This window comes from Saimiri boliviensis, chromosome 5 (assembly GCF_048565385.1).
Source record: "Saimiri boliviensis isolate mSaiBol1 chromosome 5, mSaiBol1.pri, whole genome shotgun sequence".
In the NCBI taxonomy this organism is placed as follows: domain Eukaryota; kingdom Metazoa; phylum Chordata; class Mammalia; order Primates; family Cebidae; genus Saimiri; species Saimiri boliviensis.
The window spans coordinates 77,931,208-77,947,987 of record NC_133453.1 but is presented as its reverse complement, the minus strand read 5'-3'; the positions used below and the strand labels follow the sequence as shown (position 1 = coordinate 77,947,987).

General features: G+C 34.9%; 1 protein-coding gene and 1 pseudogene across 8 annotated transcripts in view; both read left to right on the top strand.

Moving 5' to 3' along the window:
* Window positions 1–16,780, top strand: part of SLC4A10 (solute carrier family 4 member 10) — a 374,879-nt gene that overhangs the window by 51,780 nt on the left and 306,319 nt on the right. The gene's annotated exons all lie outside the window — the stretch shown is intronic.
* Window positions 627–16,425, top strand: LOC141584599 (glyceraldehyde-3-phosphate dehydrogenase pseudogene; annotated as a pseudogene).

Here is a 16,780-nt window from a genome sequence, read left to right as displayed (position 1 = left end):
AGGCACTTTAAAGCCTTTAAGAAAATTACAGTAATAATAAATTAGATATTGCTAACAGAGCAGCAGAAGGAAGTCTTTCTTTTGACTAGATTGAGTTTAGAAATCTTTGTGGAAGACAGTGTGGCGATTCCTCGAGGACCTAGAAATAGAAATTCCATTTGACCCAGCAATCCCATTACTGGGTATATATCCAAAGGATTATAAATCATTCTACTATAAGGACACATGCACACGAATGTTCATTGCAGCACAATTTACAATAGCAAAGACCTGGAACCAACCCAAATGCCCTCGATGATAGACTGGACAGGGAAAATGTGGCACATACACACCATGGAATATTATGCAGCTATGACAAACGATGAGTTCATGTCCTTTGTAGGGACATGGACGAACCTGGAAACCATCATTCTCAGCAAACTGACACAAGAGCAGAAAATCAAACACTGCATGTTCTCACTCATAGGCGGGTGTTGAACAATGAGAACACATGGACACAGGGAGGGGAGCACTACACACTGGGGTCTGTTGGGGGGACACAGGGGAGGGACAGTGTGGGGTGGGGAGTTGGGGAGAGATAGCGTGGGGAGAAATGCCAGATATAGGTGAAGGGGAGGAAGGCAGCAAATCACACTGCCACGTGTGTACCTATGCAACAATCTTGCATGTTCTTCACATGTACCCCAAAACCTAAAATGCAATTAAAAAAAATCTTCAGGATAATCTGATACTTCATTTCTGTTTGAAAGTGCTTTATGGAATTTTACCGTATGAGATGTTCCTAGAATGCTTGTGAAAATGTACTGCTTTGCCTTTTAGCATTGTTTGTTTATGGATCTCTGAGGAATTCATTAATACTTTAGGCTTTCTGTTTGTTGGTTTGATTCCCACTTTGCAGATTGAATTATTCAAACCGCATAGTTAACATGATTTGTAGAATTTCAGTAGGAAGTAAAAGTGTTGAAACTTAAGATTTCAGCAAAAAATTATATATATGTTTTACTATAAATGAATATTTTAATACATTAAGATACTTTACTTCAGGCAATGGAATTTTAGTTAAACTTGTAATATTCACAGGCTAAGCATGGGGCTTCATACCTTATACTTTGAAAAGTAAAAACAGTAGTTTCAAAAAGTATGCTTTATGGAGATATTCTGCTCATTAATAGTTATTTTATAAATGAATAATGTCCTGACTCTATAGACTGTTTAATTTCTTTCTAATGCTATAAACTAATATGAATATTTGGGTAATGTATATATTATTTATATCATAAACAATTGCTAAAGGGACTAAGAGATCATCTAGGCTCTTTCCTTATTTCTAGTTAGGTTATATCTAAATTGTTTTGCAGCTTATTTTTTCTACAGTAAGAAAACATATTGCTTAAGCATTCATTTTTTAAAAGCTGTATTCAGAGAAACTTAACCTCTTTATTCATTGTTTGGAGGAGACAAATATGGACTGGCTTACAGTTTCTTTAAAATTGTGATTTATTATAATTAGTGTATATTTAAAAGAGTTTTCTAGGAAGATGCAGAATTTTTTTTAAAAAACTTTATCTTCCAGTAATCTCTCGATTAGAAACTATTTTACCCTATCAAAGTAGGTAGCCTGTATTATAAAAATAATACAACATTAACAGTAATAATAAAAACCAACCACTTTCCTCTTGTTCATAATTCCCTTGTTTTCCTGAGCTTTCCCTTCAGGTATCTTGACTCATGTTTAATCAGATTTTTCTACATGATTTGCTAGCCATGAGATTGTCTGTATATTTAAATTAAAACTAGTACATTCCAGCCTTGCTTACAGCAGGATCTTTGAAAGTCATATGCATATAATATTTATATATTTGCCTCTAGGCCTTAATACCTTCATATTGCAAAGGTTTTTGTTTGGTTGTGTTTTGTTTCACACAGGAACTTAAGTCAGTAACAGTTACCTATTGCTCTCTAAACTGAAAAACCATTGCTATGTCTATATGTACTACATAAATCTTGGAAGTGTCCATTGTATTTTGAAGTGGATATTACTGCAGAGTAACTGGTTGATGAGGATGATTGATAGGTTGCCACCGCATTTGTTTTTAACTTCCAGTTGAGAGAAAAGATAGATGTACACCTGGAAGTTTTGGTTCTGTGTGTTGTCTACCCACTGCCCCACTCTCAGCTTTGTGTCCTTATGGGGGCCCTATTAGGTAATGCGGTAAATTGCTCTTGTAAATTAGATGAGAGACTATAGTATCATGCTCTTGTTCACAGTACATCACTTGCCTTTTAGATAATATCTAAGAAAGTTTTTTTAACAGCCATATCTTGTTCCATTTCTGAAGGGACTAAAACAATTTTTTAAATACTGGAATAAAGTTAGAGGACACCAGCCATTTAACAAATCAATTTAAGGGAAATAAGAATGCCAAACACACAAAAACCAAATAATAAAACTTGAAGTGAAAAATATGTTTCTTTTTGCTTATTTTGTGTTTACACTTATCTTTTTCTTTGATGGTTTGGGGTTATATTTCTATTTTCTCTATATAATTATATTTAAATGGTGATTACCCACCTTTTTAGTTTCTTTTTGAGTTTTCACTTTATCCTTTAAAGGCCATATGTTTAGTTTTGGGTATGATATTGTGAATATTGTACCACATTAGAATGTAGTATCACTAAACACTCTTTTTCAATGTTCTTGAATTTAAACATATTTCTTATTAATAAAAGAGAATATATAAAGTGAAGAAAAATATAAATTATAAAACTAGCTAATGGAGTTGGAGACTAGGAAAATGTGGGGTGGAGATGGGAGTACAAAAGGGGAAGCAAGACATTCTGAATATATGATTACATTTTCTGTGTTGCACGGCATTACAAACTTGGAGTAGCAATATAAAATTTATTTTATCTGCACATTTTTCGTTTTGATTCATTTCCAAAGATGTCAAAACAATGTAATCTTGTCAAATTGTTATAATATGAAAATTCTTAAACGGCTATTGGTTTGATCAAGAATTTTTGATATTTGTGTAGAATTGGGGAGGCTGTATATTTCATAATTACACACCTTTTTTGTTAATAGATATTTATAACATTTTTTTTTTCTGCAAAGAAGTTTCCTGAGGCAAAGAAACATGGTCTTGGAGAGCATTTCTCAGTAAGATTTGCTTTAGGTTTGCTTTAGATTCGCACTAGTGAAATGTTAGGTTTCAGTTAGGGAATATTTTTAATAGTGGCTGTGGACATGGAAAAAGTAGAAATAAGAAGCTCTGGTATTCTAACTCTGAGTCTTGTTTAAATCCCACATTGTAGTACTGTTTTCTTAGTAAAATGAATGAGAGTTTTGATCATCTCTTTAACCATGTCATAAAGTTATTATGAAGCTACAAACAAAATAGTTGAACCTTTTGTGCAGTGTTATCATTGAACTCATAGCTGAAAGTCACTTGGGCTAACAAATAATCAGAGCAACACTTGTGTTTAAATCTTGGTAAATTGTACAATGTTGATACAAAATCAGATTGGATATTTAATATCTAATGTGTGAACCAATAGAAAATGATTTTTAGAATTTGTAACCAGATATAATTACACATATAGAAACTATTATGGATTCTATTACAGTGGCTTCTTGTAAATAAAGTTCTTTTAGTATATTTAGAGTCTATGGTATAATTGCTAGACCACATTAGATCACTTAGATATTTAGTTCATATTTGAAAACAAACTTTTCCCATAATATTGCTCTCCTTAAAACTGCTGTGAGAGAAATATTAGGACTTAGAATGAAAACATTTATGGAAAATGTTGACTTATTGTCTAAGTTCAGTGGGGATTTTTTTCTCCTTTTGATTCTTCCAATTTTTAGGGTGTTGAGTTGATATTACATTAGAGAATTACATAGTACCGTATTTGCTTTTATAGAAAAAGCTAATTCCTTTAGATTACTTTCATTTAATTTCATATACCTTATTGATATATACAGTTTCCTTAATGAACACAATTTTTGTGTGAGTTTTTGAAGCTTTGGCAAACAGTCTAAGAAGCAGAGGCAACATCAAAAAATTCTATTTAATATTTGTATTTCACTTTAATGAAAGTGCTACAGTTAAAATTTGAAATATATTTCTAAAAAATTCTTGTATGAAATTTAGTATGCAAGTTATTTCAGAGATTGAAGAATATATTTCTGTAAGCAGAATGGCAGGAGTGTAACTGGAACCATCCTATGAAAAATGGGTTCAATCCAAAAATAGTAGTGGCTTTTGATCAAGACTACTGTGGCAAGTCCTTAGAATGAGTACATTTTCCCTATGGAATTGATAATAAGTGAAATAATCATGCACTTTAACTTTTCAAAAGAGTTCATTTTACTTCATTTAATTTCCTTGAGTTTTCAAGATTATATATCTGAGAAGCTGTGTAATGTAATGAGGACAAAGGTAAAATTAATATTTTAGTCTTGACTACAGCATGAATGGAATAATATTTGATTGGTGTTCTCGATAATATTGATGTGGTGTTCTCAATCACTAAATATGATACTTTTGTTCTAATATTGGTGGAATTGTTTTATGTAGTTAAATTCTGTATGAAGTGATAATTTTTGCAAAAAAGAAGAGGAAATAGGAAAAACAAGATAGATGAAGACCTATGGAGAAAAAAAAGCGTATTTGAATATTGATTGGTTTCACTATTCATGTTGGGCTCTGGGGATTTCAATTATGGGCTTCATATGTAGTAGTAGGCATAGTTCTCAAAAATGGCCAGATCTTAAGGTATTTGACAGCTGGAAATAAATATTTTTTTTTCAAAAATATACTTAATTTAAATATAAAAATTTGCACAAGCTAACTCCATATGTAACACAGACATAGAAATTGGCTTGTGTGATCTGAATAGTAATCTTGAAGGTAGCTGATAAAACTAAAAAGAATCCACAGGCCATCTTTTCAGTACAATTTGTGTGTTGGTTGTTATGAGCATCCAAATATTTGCTTTTTCTATGTTCAAATTCAGGCCTTTTTGTGGAAAACCCTATCTATAGACTGTATTTTGTATAGATAGATATATATATAGACTATATTAATATAGTATTTGAAAAACTTTCATTTAATAGGAAATTATTTTATTGTAATGATACTACTTGTGATTTCTTTTTCCTTACCTATAAATGAATATATATTTTCCAGTATTTAAATTTTTAATGTTAAAATATCCCAAAATAATAAAACAAGTAGCGGTAGCATATATTTTTGATATAGGCCAATCTGAATTGAGATGAAAAAGCTGGGAGTTGGGATCTATTTCTACCTTGTTTTCTTCATCCTATGAAAAAGGAGGGAAGGAGGAATCTGGATATATTGTCTAATTTTATGATGTTATTTTAGAAAATATGAGTTAAACAGTAATTGCAAATAATGAACTGTTTTTGATAATATCAAAATTAACCTGTAACTTTCTTGTGACAGAATATTGTACCAAATAAAATTTTAGAAGCTTTGAAATGATACTCTCTTTGTTAGAGTGCCAGTTCCTTTGGTTTGTGTTTCTTTTTGTCACCTGGGGCAATTTTTCCAACACGTAACACATGTGAATTTTTTTTTTCTGCATTTGGAATAATCAGCTTTTCCCTGTGCTCATTAAGGGGGAAAAAAACTGCAGCCAAGGTATTAGCACAAAGCAAGGTATTAACAGGGCCCAATCTCTACCAAATACCAAGTTCCTTTGTCTACTACCTAATTAACATACTTTAATGAGTTCACTAAGTTTAATGAATACTTCATGTAAAACTCAGCACTTTCTACCTCCTAGATAAATCTGACACCTGATGTAACAGATCTGGTTGATATTATGAATAATTCATGAGCTGGTATTTCTCAGATAACAAATAATAAAGAGTATGAGACATTTAATACGGAAGGAGTTCTTAAAAATTTGCTATCTACTTACTGGAACATACTATAATTCTTTCCAGAAATCTATTGAAATGCATGTGCTAGTTAATAATAGCTTGAAAGAAACAATGTAATTTATGTAAATATATTTCTGCTCATGTTAATAATTTTTACAATGCCATGAACCATTTAATAATAATACTGCTTATAAATTATATTCTATTAATAGTCTTGGTTACTTTGACACTATTGGGTTGGTCTGCAAAGTCTTTTTTAGTTTTAAGATGTGAATGATAAAAATTTTAACATTAAAAATGACTTTTTGAACTGTTAAGGTTGGAAAGAGTATCTATAATGATATTGATCCCTGTTACTGATATTGGACTAATAAACGTAGATGTGTAGTTGGTGTGTTCACCTCAATGTGAAGCATTTCATTTGCATTATGTTGAGGGATGTAATCAAGCAGAGAATTTTAAGCACCCCACATCTGGGAGTTGGGATCTACTTCTACCTAGTTTTCTTCAGCCTATAGAAAAAGGAGGGAAGGAGAAATGAGGATAAATTGTCTAATTTTATGATGTTATTTTGGCAAATATTAGAAATATTTGCGAATATTATTACTGTGTTCTAGATTCTGTTCTAGAAGCTGGTAAAACAGAAGTGAAAACTAATGTCTCTGACTTTCAAGGGCTTAGACTCTAATAGGGAAGATGAGTTAATTAATAATTGCATTAAGTATGACAAGACCTATGAAGGAGGTTATCAGATACAAACATTTAATCATTTATGATTCAGCAACAAGAAGTAAGCTTTAATTTGACATTGCACAAGGTGGAGTAGGAAGATAGAGACATTCATAACGTTTCAGCCATATGTCCAGTGTAATCTACAGCCGTAAGCCGTAAGTGTTGTGGATTTGTATAACATTGATAAAAATGTACCTATCACAATGAGTGGTAGCAGTTACTTTGAGAAAATATATTTATAAATTGAATATATATGTACATATGTGTGTGTGTATACTGCCACTTTCAAGTAATACTGCCATCATTCAAACTATTTTTGCTCTTTTTTGGGCTTGTCTTCAGGTCCTGTGACATACTGTTTTGATTGTGGTAGCAGATTTTCATGTTTTGAGATTGTATTTAGTTTTTTAAAAGAACCAGAAATTACTCAGAATAAAATATGCTGTATAAGGTAGCTAAACAGGATAAAATCATTCTTGTTTAAAATAACAGTAGACTAATAAATGTACAATCAAACAAAAGTATTATATGAGACAGGATCTTTTTTTTCTATGCTTGTAAACTGACTTTAAAGGTAGTTTCAGAAAAAGTATTATTATTATACATTGCATTATAGCATCAATGCTGGTACACCTTGCTTTGGTAATGGAAAAATTGTAGTTGCAGTATGTATATGTTAGTTGTCTAATAACAACTCTGGCAAGGAAACTTTGAAATACTCCACTGAGTAAAGTATGGAATGTCAGATTTTCATGAGTCTTGTTCATGTCTGACTATATACCCAGAATTTTGGAGTTAAGATAAATGCAGCTAAAGGGGAGAGGAAGAGGGGAAGAAACTTGAACATTCCTCTAAGGAATGGGTGAAGGCATCAAGAAAATTTAGCTGGGAGAAGATAGAATGCTGAGAAAATATGATAGCTATTTGAAATGATCTGGAGGGCCTTCATGTAGGATAATTAGGTTTACTCCATGTGTGACAAGAGGACAATACCAGAGCGAGAGAGTGGATGATACAGAGAAACAGTTTACCCCAAAGTGGAGCAGGCAGCCTCAGAAGTAGTGAGTTTCTCACCACTAGAAGTAGTCAACTAGAGAACACGTGATCACTTTTGATAATTTTGAACAGGGACTTTAAATATTAGATGATAGTGTTTTATAAACCTTATAATTCTATGACATCTCAAGATTCTTCTTTCCAAAATAGATTTAACTGGTGCAGGGAATCCATAACTTTCATTACATGTATTTCAATTCTCACATGTTGGAATATATTTAAGTTATAGTGTTTTGGAACACATTACTTGATTTTATTTTTTTATTCCCAGAGAATATGGATATGCAAAATTTAACCCTTTTTAGGGGAGTCTTTTATAGATTTCTAAATGGATTAATTTACCTTTATTCCTGGTTCTCTGCATTTAGTTTGTGCAGAGAGCTAGGGCTCCATTTTCACCTATCAATTTATTTCACTTTGAATGTTCTAAAGGATGCCTCAATTCATTATTAAATGTGCATTGTGTCATGCTATCAAGTTCTAGCTTTTCAAGATTTATGATAAGAATTTTGTGCAGAAGATCTTTTCCCTGTTTTAAATGAACTATATGTGCTTCATGTTGAAGCTTGCCTTCTGTATTTGTGATAAATTAGCTTCTGAATATTATTTGAAATGCTAGACACAAATTGTATGACTATAAAACAATTTCAGTATATCAGATGAAACTACTATTTTTAGATCGCTAGTTTGATTGTCTTTTATTTTTGTAAAGAAACAGCTAAATTCAATATCTTTCCTACCAAATTGGGATTATGGGACCATGTAGGATTTGTGGCTTTGTAGGCAAACATTGCTAATGCAGGAACAGTGAAGGATATATCCAAGTAAAATGTCACTTGGTCTCTTTCACTTATTTAAGGATTTATATATATACACGCAGACACACATACACAGAGACGTACATATTATACACATACATACACACAGACATACCCACATATATAATATAAGTATGGATTACTGTTTTATTGGACTGACTCTTTTCAAGTCCAAGTAGAATAATTTGGTAATTAAATGTGCCACAGTTACTTTTGGTGCAATTAATTTGGCATATAAATACTATTGTATACATTGTTAATGTGAGTAACATACTTGGATATAGAGATCATTTTGTAGTGATGGACAATATTTTGTGATATTAAATTGGTAATAAAATCATGTGGCATATAAACATAGGGCATAGTTGATATTTTAAAATACGATAAACCTTCACTATTTAGGGCAGGCAGAGGAAAGTATGTTGCTCTTTTTTTTTTGTTTGTTTTAAAGATGAGGCTTGTTGTTGCTTCCACTGTGTAGATGTAGTCAGTTGAATCATTATTTAGAATACCAATCCAGGCCTCCGATTGGATGACACAGTGAAATTGAATAGACTCATTATGAAGCCATGGTTTGTTATATTCAGCAATGGTTTGATGTATTTTGCAAAGACTAAAGAAAACCATGACCTCTTTTCAGGGTTATAAATGCAAGATCTGATGTTAAACTGTGTTAAAATCCTGGTTCCATTGCCTACTGTCTGTGTATGTCTTGCTGTTTCTATGATCCTCAGTTATTGCATTGATAAATTTGTTATAATAATTATACCCACTTCCTGGCTTATGGTGAAGATCAAATGAATTAATATATGAAAAGTCCTTATAATAGTGTCTGGTCCACAGTAATGAATAATGTTATCATTATTATTTTAGTCTTTAGGGTCTTTCCCAGTATCTAATTTTCTGAGATAGGAAATTAAAAGGAGCCTTTTAAGTTGCTGCTATTCAGAGCTCTCATGCCCTCCCTTTTTCCTTTTTTCTCTTCCTCCCTCTTTTCTTTTCTTCCTCCCTTTCATCTTCCTTTTTTCCTATCCACAGTGTTTACTGAGCATTTACTATGCTCTAGATATGCTGTAGACATTGGATATAAGAGGAGGCAATTTCTATTTTCTCTTTTCATTAAGTATGCAAAATATGTTGGTCTAGATTTTGAGTTTTTTGGTCATTCCAAAATGAATGAGTCAGTGTATTAGAATTTTTGATCCCTCACTTCCTCCTATATTTCAAGTTTTGAGGCCTTTCTGTGCTTGGTCAGATTTTATCTTGTGTGTACATAATTTACCCCTTTAGTAACCTTGTTTATAAATACTAACAAAGTATTATTATGAGGTATTTATAATATAGGTTTATAAATACTAAGGTTTGTAAATCAAGCCAGAGGAAAACAGGTTCTTGAAAAGTGGGAAGATAATGTGTTTTGGGAATGAGGGAAAAGGACTGTTTTATTTTGATCATGTGAATTAGGGATTGCTTCATCAAGAAAGTTGCACTTGAGATGAGCTTTGACACTTTAAAGGAATTTGTGAAAAAGAAAATTGGGGGTGTGGACAAGCTGTCACGATAAGCATGTAGGGTACATGGTGGGATGTACTGAGAAGTGCAGCTGGGCAAAGTGATTTGGGATCAGTTCATTAAAGACCTGATGGCTTTGAGAGCAAAATAACATGGCTAAACTGTTTAAGCATGACAGCCCTCGTAATCTCTTTAGAGATTAAATAAGATTTGAATATTTGGAAAAGGAAACTTTAATATTAACCAGTTTTTCTTCTTCATGCATTTTTACAAACCTGAGAAATATCTAAAGAGCACCTTTCAAGATTTAATGTTTAAAAAAATTAATAAGGAATGAGGTGACAAAATAACCCTGCCTCACCATTTTTTCAAATTAGAGACCATATTGGGAGGCTGAGGTGAAAGGATCACTTGAGACCAGGAGTTCAAGACCAGCCTAGCAATGTAACAAGACCCTATCTAATTTTTTTTTTTTTTAAATTTGGGACCGTAGTCTTTCTGATTGACTGAATTATATCTTTGCCTTACTGATTTTCTTCATCAGTTTTTACTTCGAGTGGTGGTAGAAACATGGAAACATTTTATGCAGCATTACTCAACTTTGCGCATATCAACTTCTGTCCTTTCAATATTATATATAAACCAGCCATTCACAATTTAGCAAAATGCATCATAGGCATTAACCTCATGATTTAAATTATTAATCTAATTCTGAGTCAATATTCAATCCCAATGCTAAATTATATCAAAGGGAATATCCAATTTATACTTCTTTAAGTATGAAGAATGATGTGAATGGATTTTTGATTTTTTCATTTAATTGTGCTTCTTTTGGCTATGTTAAAAATATGTATTCAGAAGTACAAGGTATAAGAAAAACACTTTGAGATGGTACAGTTCTGGAAATGAGGACAGTTATATGTAGGACATCAAAAAAGGTCAAACCATTCTGGAGCTTTCTGAGTCTCAGGCTAATGCGTGTATCATGTGTGTACGTAAATGCAGTATTAGTGCACTGGGAAACTGCCATGGCAGGAGGATTAACTGTATACTAACTCTTACATGAAATGTCCAGCTAACACTCTTGGTGAAGTAGTAGAATAACTAAGAAGAGAATTCGCTACAGCATTCATGGATGAGTGTTGAGAGTCTGAGGTTGTACCTGGACTCTGCCTAAATCACCCTGTGACCCTGAGATTTTAGTTTCCTTGTCTCTAAAATAAGTCACGCAGTGCAATGCCTTGATTCCAGTTGATGATGCATTTGTTGGAGGGCCAGTTTAATCAGGTCAAGGTGTGCTGTGAAATATTTGATAGAAATATCCGAGTGAAAATGTAATCATGGTTACTAGTATAGGTAGTATTTTTTAAAAGAGAAATTATCATTATCTTAAATTAATTGTCTAGAGGTGTGAGAGGGAAGGGAAAGAATAAACACTTTTTCAAAATTCTATTAAAAGTGCAATCTGGTAAGATTTTCCTAGCAGTGATGAGTATGATCTACTTTGATAAACAGATTAAGTAAACAATGCACCTTTGCTTCTCTATTTCATTAAAATGCCACATAAAAATTAAAAAGCTTTCCCTGAAACACAAGAATCTTGGGTATAACATATTTAAGTATTACTACATTTTTAAAAATGAAGATTAGAAGTTCATTAACAATGGCTGGGCACAGTGGCTCTCACCTGTAATCCCAGGATTTTGAGAGGCCAAGGGGGATATGAGGTCAGGAGTTCAAGACCAGCCTGGCTAACACGGTGAAACCCCATCTCTACCAAAAATACAAAAATTAGCCTGGCGTGGTGGTACACACCTGTAGTCCCAGCTTCTCTGGAGGCTGAGGCAAGAGAATCGCTTGAACCTGGGAGGCAGAGGTTGCAGTGAACTAAGATTGTGCCACTGTACTCCAGCATGGGCTACACAGCAAGGCTGTCTCAAAACAAAACAAAACAAGATGAAGTTCATTAGTAAATATATTTTTAAAAATCCATACTTAAAAATAGATAAGTTTTAACATGACAATCACATTGAATATCAGCTAAAATGATTAAAAAGCATGATTGTAAGAATCATTAATTGGATACATATTCATTTATCCACTCTTAAGAAGGCAGTGTGGTACAGTAAAATGATATGGAATGTGGCTATATGCAGGTCTGAATTTGAAACACTCCTAGATGTATGATTTGAGAAAAATATCTAAACCTCTCTGAACTTCAGTTCCTTATCTGTAAATGCGATAAAAGTTTCTAACTCACAGCATTGTGAAGTAGCATTGATAGTGCATTTAATATGGCACCTGATAGGTACTAAATGACTAACGTACTATAGCTGATATTTAATAGATGGTAGCTCTTATAATTATTTCTGCTGCTGCTGCCACTGTTGCTGCTAAGCACTGTGCAATAGTTTAGCATAATCATCTTTAGAAGAAGAAGATACTGCACTGTGCAATAGTTTAGCATAATCATCAGAAGAAACGTTTGATTTCTTTTTGAAAACACTGTTCTAATGAAAGGAGAGATAGCTGGTTGGTCACCTGAAATTATATCACAAAATATTTTGATTTCATAGTATAATTGGAAATCAATGGCACTGGGGTCAAGAGAAGAAACATAGGCATGATCTGTTTTTGTTTGTTTGTTTGTTTTTTGTTTTTTGTTTTTTTGAGACGGAATTTCGCTCTTGTTACCCAGGCTGGAGTGTAATGGCGCAATCTTGGCTCACCGCAACCTCTGCCTCCTGGGTTCAGGCAATTCTCCTGCCTCAACCTCCGGAGTAGCTGGGACTGCAGGCCGCGCCACCATGCCCAGCTAATTTTTTGTATTTCTAGTAGAGACGGGTTTCACCATGTTGACCAGGATGGTCTCGATCTCTTGACCTCGTGAATCACCCGCCTCGGCCTCCCAAAGTGCTGGGATTACAGGCGTGAGCCACCACGCCCTGCCCGGCATGGTCTGTTTATATACACCCTGATTTGGGAGGCAAATCATCTTCATCTCTACCTTTTACAATTATACAAATACTTCTGTTGAGTACCTGCTGGATACAAGCTACTGTTTTATGTCCTGAGGATATAGCAGTGAATAAGACAGAAATGACCCCTGCTATTAAAGAGCTTACATTCTAGTCAGAAAGACAGATGCAAAGAACTAAGGGAACTAATTTTGTTAAGTCCATTCAGGCATCAAAAATAAAGCCAAACCAAGCACCTTTAAGCATGACATTTCTCAAAATGGGCAAACATCTAGTACTTGTTTCTCCTTCCAAGTTGTAGCAGCTTAATGAGACTTTAATAAAAACTTCTTAACACAGTAGACCTGTCCCATTTCAAGGATCTTAAAAAATAAAATCCATTTTAAGATTAGAATTGTAAAGTTGCAATCAGGCCAGGTCACTGTGGCTGCAATTAATTTTGTGTGACAGTGGTCTGTAAAGCCAGAGCTTGCATTATGTGATAAGGGGGCAACTCCTACCTGCTCACTGACTTAATTGTTCCCCTGAGGCCTTCTTGAAACCTCATGAGTTTCCTCCCATTCTGTGTTAGTATTTTATGCTCCAAAGATGCCACAGATGACTTTCATTATGGTGATTAACTTTCTGATGGAGGGGGAATAGACCTGAAGCCTTCTCACATGGCATCTGCCTAGCTCAGATAGCACAGAAATAGCATCCCAGCTTTCCCAGGATCCATATCTTGCCTTGGTAACATTTTTCAAATAATAATTTTTCAGGAACAAAAAAATCAGCTTCATTGTTGTTTATTTTGGAAGACAGTTATAGGATTTTAAAAATAAGATGTAAAAGTAAAGAAACCACTTACGCTAACCCTGTTAACCATGTCACTTTATGCAAAGCTCTTGACCTCTTCAGGTTGACTTTTTCCTCATGCTGTAAAATAAGAGCGCTACTAGGTCTTTTTAAAGCTCTTTTTGAAACCTTCAAGAATTCTATACCTTTATAGAATGGACCTTTTTTCTTACATTTTCTGTAAAATAATTTCTATACTTTGTTTATTTAAATATAAAATAGTTAATAGTTCATTTATAAATAGTTACTTTTCTTCACTTTTACTGAAAAATCATGAAAAACATGCATGGCATATGCTGTTTATTTTTAGTCGTTTCAATAGAAACATCATATATCAAGATGACTTTGTTCCTCTATGCCTATTTTAAATTCTTCTCCCACAAGTATTTGAAGCCCTCAGTGAAATCATGTATTTTTTCCTTTTGGATTTTTATTCAGAATCAGAATTCTGCTTTTTAGTCAGCTGGGCTAGGAAAACACCATTTATGCTAAATTGCTACACTAGAACCTTAGGACCAAAGACCATGGGTGGATTTCAAGTGTTCCATGAATCACTTGAAATTGTAGGTAAACACTTTGTGGGTGTGCCTTGTATACTTATGTGGGCAGAGAGCTGTCATCAGATGATCAAAGGAGCCCATAATCCACCAAAAGTTAAGAACTACTTTTGGCATCAGACAGATCTGCAAAATAGTGTAACTTTGAGATTCTTGGTAGCCCTTATAATATAACATGGGATCAGGGAGAATGAGAATGACTAGTTTATGTCCTTTCTGAAAAGACTGTGGGTTCTGTCATAGAATGTGGATGCGGATGTTGAAATGCCATTTAAAATAATTTGGTCATTTATTGCCTTTTTTAAGTTACACTTTTGTTGTTATTTGTATGTTAAACTTCTCATTTCTTTTTTTTTTCACTTTCTATTTCATATATTATGGCAAATTTAGGTGGTATGGTAATACTTGGTTATCTTTTCAGTCTAGGAAATTCACTTTGTAGCTGAGACAGATTTTTAAACTATATTATAAATTAAATGAAGTTCTTTATTCTAGAGGCTAAGGCATTTAGGTTTTAAGTACTCTATTGACATAAATTGAATTTATTTATTACAAAATGGAATGAGCTGTCCCTTTACTTTGTAGGGTTTAATTTTTGTATATTATATATTGAAAAGAATTGATATCAGAAATTTACCTTGATTCAAAATTTCTAAAAATTACTTGTAACTTGAGTTGCTTCACAAAATAATCTTCAGATATGCTTAGAAAATGCAGGGCTGGCTCTCTGCTCCTCCTGTTCGACAGATAGCCGCATCTCTTCTCCCATTACCAGCCACATCCCTGAGACACCATGGGGAAGGTGAAGGTCGGAGTCAACGGATTTGTTCGTATTGGGCGCCTGGTCACCAGCGCTGCTTTTAACTCTGGTAAAGTGGATATTGTCACCATCAATGATCACTTCATTGACCTCAACTACATGGTCTATGTGTTCCAGTATGATTCCACCCATGGCAAATTCCATGGCACTGTCAAGGCTGAGAATGGGAAGCTTGTCATCAATGGAAATGCCATCACCATCTTCCAGGAGCGAGATCCCTCCAAAATCAAGTGGGGCAATGCTGGCGCTGAGTACGTGGTGGAGTCCACTGGCATCTTCACCACTATGGAGAAGGCTAGGGCTCACTTGCAGTGGGGAGCCAAAAGGGTCATTATATCTGCTCCCTTTGCTGATGCCCCCATGTTCGTGATGGGCGTGAACCATGAGAAGTATGACAACAGCCTCAAGCTCGTCAGCAATGCTTCTTGCACCACCAGCTGCTTAGCGCCCCTGGCCAAGGTCATCCATGACAACTTTGCTATCGGGGAAGGACTCATGACCACGATCTTTGCCATCACTGCCACCCAGAAGACCGTGGATGGCCCCTCCAAGGAACTGGCGTGATGGCCGTGGGGCTCTCTGGAACATCATCCCTGCCTCTACTGGCACTGCCAAGGCTGTGGGCAAGGTCATCCCTGAGCTGAACAGGAAGCTCACTGGCATGGCCTTCTGTGTCCCCACTGCCAATGTGTCAGTGGTGGACCTGACCTGCCATCTGGAAAAACCTGCCAAATATGATGACATCAAGGTGGTGAAGCAGGTATCGGAGGGCCCCCTCAAGGGCATCCTGGGCTACACTCAGCCACCAGGTGGTGTCCTCTGACTTCAAAAGCGATACCCATTCTTCCACCTTCGATGCTAGGGCTGGCATTGCCTTCAATGACCACTTTGTCAAGCTAATTCCTGGTATGACAATGAATTTGGCTACAGAAACAGGGTGGTAGACCTCATGTCCCACATGGCCTTCAAGGAGTAAGATCCCTGGACCACCAGCCCCCAGCGAGAGCACGAGAGGAAGAGAGGCCCTCATTGCTGGGGAGTCCCTGCCACACTGAGTCCCCCACCACACTGAATTGCCCCTCCTCACAGTTTCCATGCAGACCCCTTGAAGAGGGAAGGGCCTAGGGAGCCCCACCTTGTCGTGTACCATCAATAAAGTCCCCTGTGCTCAGCCAAAAACAAAGAAAAAGAAAAAAGAAAATGCAGGGCTGTCATGCTCTACACTCATGTTTGCAGTTCTATGTAAATGGTACCCTCCAGGGTGTGCTATATATGGTGATTCTGGGTACGTGGTATAAATATATCACCTCTTAGCCTATTAAATATATTCACCTCTGAGAAGCTCTACAGTAACAGTTTTGTTTATTTGATTACACAATTTAAAATATATATGGTATTACAATGGTTTTGATATGGTTTGTTTGGCCCTGCCATGTCTCATGCTAAAATTTGATCCCCAGTGTTGGAAGTGGTGCCTGATGGGTGGTGTTTGGGTAGTTTGGGTGGATCCTTCATGAATAGCTTGGTACCATTCTCTTGAAGGTGAGTGAGTTCTT